This window comes from Triticum aestivum, chromosome 6D, assembly GCF_018294505.1.
Source record: "Triticum aestivum cultivar Chinese Spring chromosome 6D, IWGSC CS RefSeq v2.1, whole genome shotgun sequence".
Taxonomy (NCBI): Eukaryota; Viridiplantae; Streptophyta; class Magnoliopsida; order Poales; family Poaceae; genus Triticum; species Triticum aestivum.
Window position 1 is genome coordinate 55,803,305 of NC_057811.1, and position 6,070 is coordinate 55,809,374.

At 43.3% G+C, this 6,070-nt stretch overlaps 1 pseudogene; it reads left to right on the plus strand.

The window, feature by feature from the left end:
* The first annotated feature begins 209 nt into the window (after positions 1–209).
* LOC123141061 (pre-rRNA-processing protein esf1-like) lies at positions 210–5,129 on the plus strand (annotated as a pseudogene).
* The last annotated feature ends 941 nt before the right edge of the window (positions 5,130–6,070 follow it).

Consider the following 6,070-nt stretch of genomic DNA (forward strand, 5'->3'; position numbering starts at 1 on the left):
CACAGATTTTCCATTAAATGTTTGGACAAACCCCTTGGAGGGCCTACACAATTGCATAGCCGGTGCTATGAAGAGTCCAAGGTACTCGAGGGGAGGGGGGTGTTGGTGCTAAAACCAACAGATCTCGGATAGGGGGTCCCAAGCTTAGTGATCTGAGTTAGATGATAACAGAAGAAAGTAGAAACACGATGTTTATCTAGATTTAGGCCCTCTCAAAGAGGTAAAACACTGCTTTTGATATATTGTTTGTAAGGAGGCCTGGCCTGGGCACGCGGTTAAACGGACGGTGCCATGCTCGTGGCGACCTGGAGCCCACGTGCCCGCATGACATGATCCGTTTTATTATTTTTCCTGATTTGTTTTTTCATAAAACCGGCCGTTGGCCACCTTTGGTTGCCAATCACGCAATTTCTGAATTTCATGCCATTTTCTTCTTCTGTACAACCGGCTATATAAGCGTCTTAGCATTGTCGGTGCCCTTGTCCCCACCCGCCGCCACAACCTCGCCCTCCCGCATCCATCCCCGCCGCCACTCGCCCGCGACTCGAGCTCCTGCTCCTGATCGCGGCTACGGTGGCAGGCTCGGTTGAGCTGAAGCGTGTCGACTCGAAGACGAAGCGGGTGATGGAGGAGGAGCGGTACGCGGCGGCGCGGGCCGACCCGACGTTCCGACCGATGCGGCGGAAGGAGGCCCTCGACTCGAGGATGAAGCGGGCGATGGAGGACGAGCGGTTCACGGCGGTGCGGACCGACCCGAGGTTCCGACCGATGCGGCGGAAGGAGGCCAAGGTGGCCCTCGACTCGAGGTTCATGGCCCCCATGCTCACGGACCCCATGTTCGATTCTCCGGCGGCGCCGGTGGACAAGCGCGGCAGACGCCGCAAGAAGAGCGCCAGGGACAGGGAGAACCCCATGCTGCGGTACTATCTCAACCAAGAGGAGGGGGGCGAAAAGGACTATGAAAAGGCGGAACAGGAGGAGCGAGGAGGATCATGAGCTTGAAGAAGAGGATGGGCCAGAGGAAGAAGAGAGTTCCAGTAGCGATGACGACGAGGAGGACGACGAAGATGACCAGGTGATGTTTCCCTTCCAAATCTGTCATCTTCGTTCCTAGAAAAGCACACAGATTAATATGCATTTCTTTATTTTGCAGTACTCTGTGGGCTGTGACATCGCTCATTACTTGATGGCGAGGCATGATGATGCACCTGTGATTGACAAGGAAACTCACAGGCTTGCTGTTGTGAATATGGACTGGGATCATATTAAGGTGTGCGCCAATTCAAATTTCTATTATCTTGACAAGTAATCCGTCTGCCTGAACAATTTCAGCCATGTTCAAAAGGCAGTTTTATTATTTGAGTTGCATGAGAATCACCTTTGAAGGAATGTGTTTTGAGGCCAGCTTGTTTCTTTTCTGTGAGGTTAATGTGCATTTCTTTGTTCTTGCATTTTGTCTGCAGACTTATATAAAACCTTTAAGGGTTGTTTAGAGGGCAGTTTATTAAATACATGCTAGTAAAACAGTAAGGAGTTCTGAAAAAAGCTATGTTATTTTGTTAGTTTGTTAGGTTGAAGTACGACGCATAGATTCATGTTGTTTGGCTTAAAGATGTTTTCATTTCTCATCTTTTTGTTTTGTTGAGAACAGGTGAAATCTCTATCACTAAAATTCGCCTGTTTTTAGTTGAGATAATGCACCAAATGTAGATATTCAGGATTAAGAACAAATTCTGAAGTGCTGTCAAATTACTGGGTTCTTTGGTCCAGACATCCTCACACAATGATGTATATAGTTAAAATGTGTCCATATTTATGTATACCCAAATCAGCGCAAACATCATCATTTCTTTGTGTTGTAGGTGCTAATTGCCAATATCTCACAACATCCGTGCAAACTTACCCCTAAGGATCTGTTTCGGTAAGGAATTTAAATTTGAACCCTTAGAGTGGAACTGAATCCCAAAACTTCACAAAGAAATGCCCATTACTCAAACACACTTGTAATGATTGTTTTTTGCATTTAAGTATGTGTATTGTTTGCTTGGTTAAGTATTCAAGCACTTTCTATGATTTTTGCAGCACCCCCAACAAAATATTTTGATAATAGTCCATATTTAACTGAACGAAATCCTGTGTTTTGCTTAACTGGAGATCCAAACAATGGAACAAACCCCTCGGCATTTATAGTTTGTGTTGGTCATGAAAACTTCTCTTTGGCTGCTTGGGCTCAATGATATTGTGTTCCTTTGTTTTGCCCTTTCAACCGGCGGTGGACTTGTATATGGTCATGACATCCTGTATCCCGAAAGGTGGGCGAGTTGTATCAGTTTCGATATATCCAACAGAATTTGGTCTGAAGTGCATGAACATTGAGGCAACTCAAGGCCCTTCTGCTCTTATTGGCGCTGATGGTGATGGTGATGGTGATGATGATGGGGAAGATGATAACAACGATGATGACGAAGACGATGATGATGGTGAAGAAGATAGTGACCTTGACTATGAGACTGAGAACAACAAGCTCCGTACTTATGAGCTAAACAAACTCAGGTTAGCAACAAAGCATAGAGATACCTTTGTTGATTATCATCTCGTTTACTTTTCTATTTTTCTGGGACTTACCAAGAAGAGTTTGAATGATTTTTTTAACAATATACTCCATAATATTCTCTTGCTAATTAAAATATAAAAATGTTCAGATCCTGTGTAAATGTAACTATGGCGGCTTCTCCTTCACATGTTTGGGATTGTGTGCATACATGGCCTTGTCTATACATCTTTGATATTTACCATATGAAAATGTTACTACTTGCCAAGGGTTTGTTGTTCTGCTCTCTAATGATTATATTGATCTTGCTGCAGGTACTACTATGCAGTTGTGGAGTGTGATACCGTTGCAACTGCAGATCACCTATACACAACTCTTGATGGTACCGAGTTCTTGAAAACGGCAAATGTGTTCCATTTGCAGTTTATTGATGACTCCAGGGAGTTCAAATATCCTGCTTGTGATGTAGCTACAGAGGTATATTACTTGAATAGATCGTATATGCATCTATATTTTTTTTCTGAACAAGGGAAGGGTCCCAAAGGACCCAGAAACTGCATTAAAACTGATGGGTGGGATTATAAACTACACAGAGGACCTCATAAAGAACTAAAAAAACACATCAGCTATAGTTTTACGAAAAGGAACATACAACAAATCAGAAAATCACGATTTGGGAGAGAGCAGGCGGTGGACGCCGCATTGAAGCCGAAGAACCTCCATCTCGGCCTGCAAGCCTGGAGGTTGAGAATGGCCGCCCTTACGGCCAGAAGAGCCAGCGACAAGATGGCGTCGGCCATCACAGCACCACTGGGGAAGCACTCCAAAATGCATGCGCAGCTTCGCTTCCTTCCCACGAGGCTTCAGATCCGGACTAGCTACCAGGGCCAAATCGCCACAGATCTGAGCTCCACCGAGCTTATTGACAAAGCTTTCGCCAGATCCCGTCCCCTCCTTCATTCTGCCTTTCAGTTGTTCTAAAAGAGGTCTTTTCAGTTCGTAACTTGTTTTGACTTCGTGCAGGCACCTCTGAGTTACAAGGCGCCTGATTTTGAGACGCCTGCTTTGCAGCGTACCAAAGTAAAGTCCACCTGGGATGATGATGAACCAGAGCGTAAGATCTTGAGGCAAAAGTTCAAACATGAGGTCAGCTCTATTATTTTAATTAAAATGTTTTATTTGCTAACGTAAAACTAAAAACTTAGTTTCTCTTTGAATTTATACTAAATGCCAAGGGACGAAAACCACGTGTCAAGTCAACTGTCAAGATAGGCTTTCAGCACTAGTGAATAATAAAGGAATAAATACAGTATCATCCAAGACCCTTTTTTTTTCATATCTTGTTTGAACAACTGTGAGTTTCTTAATTACAAAATCACATAACTTGATAATGATGGCATGCATCATTTCTACTCGTCTGTCTCATGAAAATTTCCCATCTGTTGGTCATTGTTTCTTGTCCTGTTCTTTGTTTATCCATCTTTGACGTCTTGTATTCTTTCTGTTGCAGTTTGATGGCTATGGTAAATATATAGCAAGTGGTGACAGTGCATCAGATGATGATGTAGATGATTCCAGTGACGAGTCTCTGCCAAACGGTGTAGCGAAAAGGAAGTTAACAAATGAGGAAAGGTTGGCTCGTTTACTACAACAAGGACATAAATCTGATGAGGAACGAACAGATGACGAGGACATGGAGATAACATTCAACATGGGGCTCGAGGACCTCAGCAAACGTATCCTTGAGAGAAAGAGCATTGAGACGAAGACTGTCTGGGAGATGCACCAAGAAAAATTGAAGGAGAAGTGGAAGGCTAGAAAGAGGTGGTCAAAGGATGACAATGGCTATAGTGACCAAGATAGCGCTGATGATTTCCTTGACAGTGAAAAGTCGAACGAAGAAGTTAAGCCCATGAAGAAACCGAAGGTGAAGGCCAAAGGGAAAGGAAAGGACAGGTCTCGAGAGGAACATTATGAGCCAGAAGCAACTAAAGAAGAGTTGGAGCTCTTGGTTGCTGCTGGCCAGGATGCAGCCAATGGTGCAAAGGGTTATAACATAAAACGCAAGAGTAAAAAGGGCAAGGATTCTGTCGAGGACAAAGTTGGTGAAATCGATGTTAGCAAAGATGAGAGGTTCTCACCCATGTCCACGTCTCACCTGTATGCACTGGATCCTACTGACCCCCGGTACAAGAGGTCATTGTTTCCCTATCCTGCTACTGTACAATCTGCTTGACCTTGACGGAGTTAAATTTATGCTTACTGTGTATTGTTGTGTACAGGAGGGCCACCTTGGTGCGAAAACAAGCTGGAAAGAAGGGTGAGCATGTAGGCACATTGGATAGTGAACCACCTGTGGAGCCACAGGATGATGCATCTCCTAACAAGGCCAATCGGAAACGCGACACCGAGAATCTGCAGATGCTATCTGCTGTCAATTCTCTCAAGAGAAACCTTGCTGCGTTCATTCATTCAGTCTGATGGATTTGCTTTAGGATAGCTTGAAGGTTCATCTTCTGTGTTATGACAGCACAATGATCCAGTTTTGTGCTGTTAAGCTGAATATAATTATCCTCGACGTTTCCTTATTCCTTACTTCAAAGGATTCCCTACTGTCTGAATGCTTTTTGATGAAAAAAAATCGTGTATCTTGTGGCACTCCCACAGTGGATTATCAGTGCTACCTGGCCTATACGAACACGCTTGGTGGAGTGCTTGCTTGATAATTATAGCAATCTTCCAGGATGCAAGTGTAAAGGCAAAACCTGCGATAATTAGAACTTCTTTTTTAGTGTAAGACATAAATTTATATTCATCCTACCAAGCCCCAGATCTAATAGTTCTGGAGTTACCCTTAGCATTATAACATGCACAAAAGGATCAAGTCATACAATGCAACACTCCTATGTATGGACCTGTTTGTCCATCAGGTTATCCTCGAGCTTTGCCACCACTCCACCTCCAACAGAATTCTCACGTACTACACAGACTCAATATGTTGAACAGTAAAGTTATTCGAAGAAACCAGCAAGTAGAACAACAAATAGAAAGCAACATAAACATGAACCATGAGATTCAGCAAAATCTTCATGATTTTTCAGCAAATATACTGCTCTATTTGTTGATATCATTGAAGCTCTTCAGTCGTTAACAAAGGCAGAGGCTCTCTTCTATTTCTTCGACGGAAATGATGGTGAAGATGAATGGTCTTGCATGAGAACATAGACAGATAAGAACAAACAAGAACCAAAAAGAACAACACGAGAATGACATAATAAATCGTTTTTGTTCATCCTATTTATGTTCAATTATGTACTTCACTGTTAGGCGATCCCACGGAAAAGGTACCCTATCCCACACAAACAGATATGCCGCCATGATATACAAATACATTAAACATAATAACAAACAATAAACAAACTATATACACAAACCATTTTCCGAATCTTGGCACAAATAGATGAGCGGTACAGGATCTGTGCCCCTTCCTACCTGCTATACAAATCCTCTTCGCAGTTC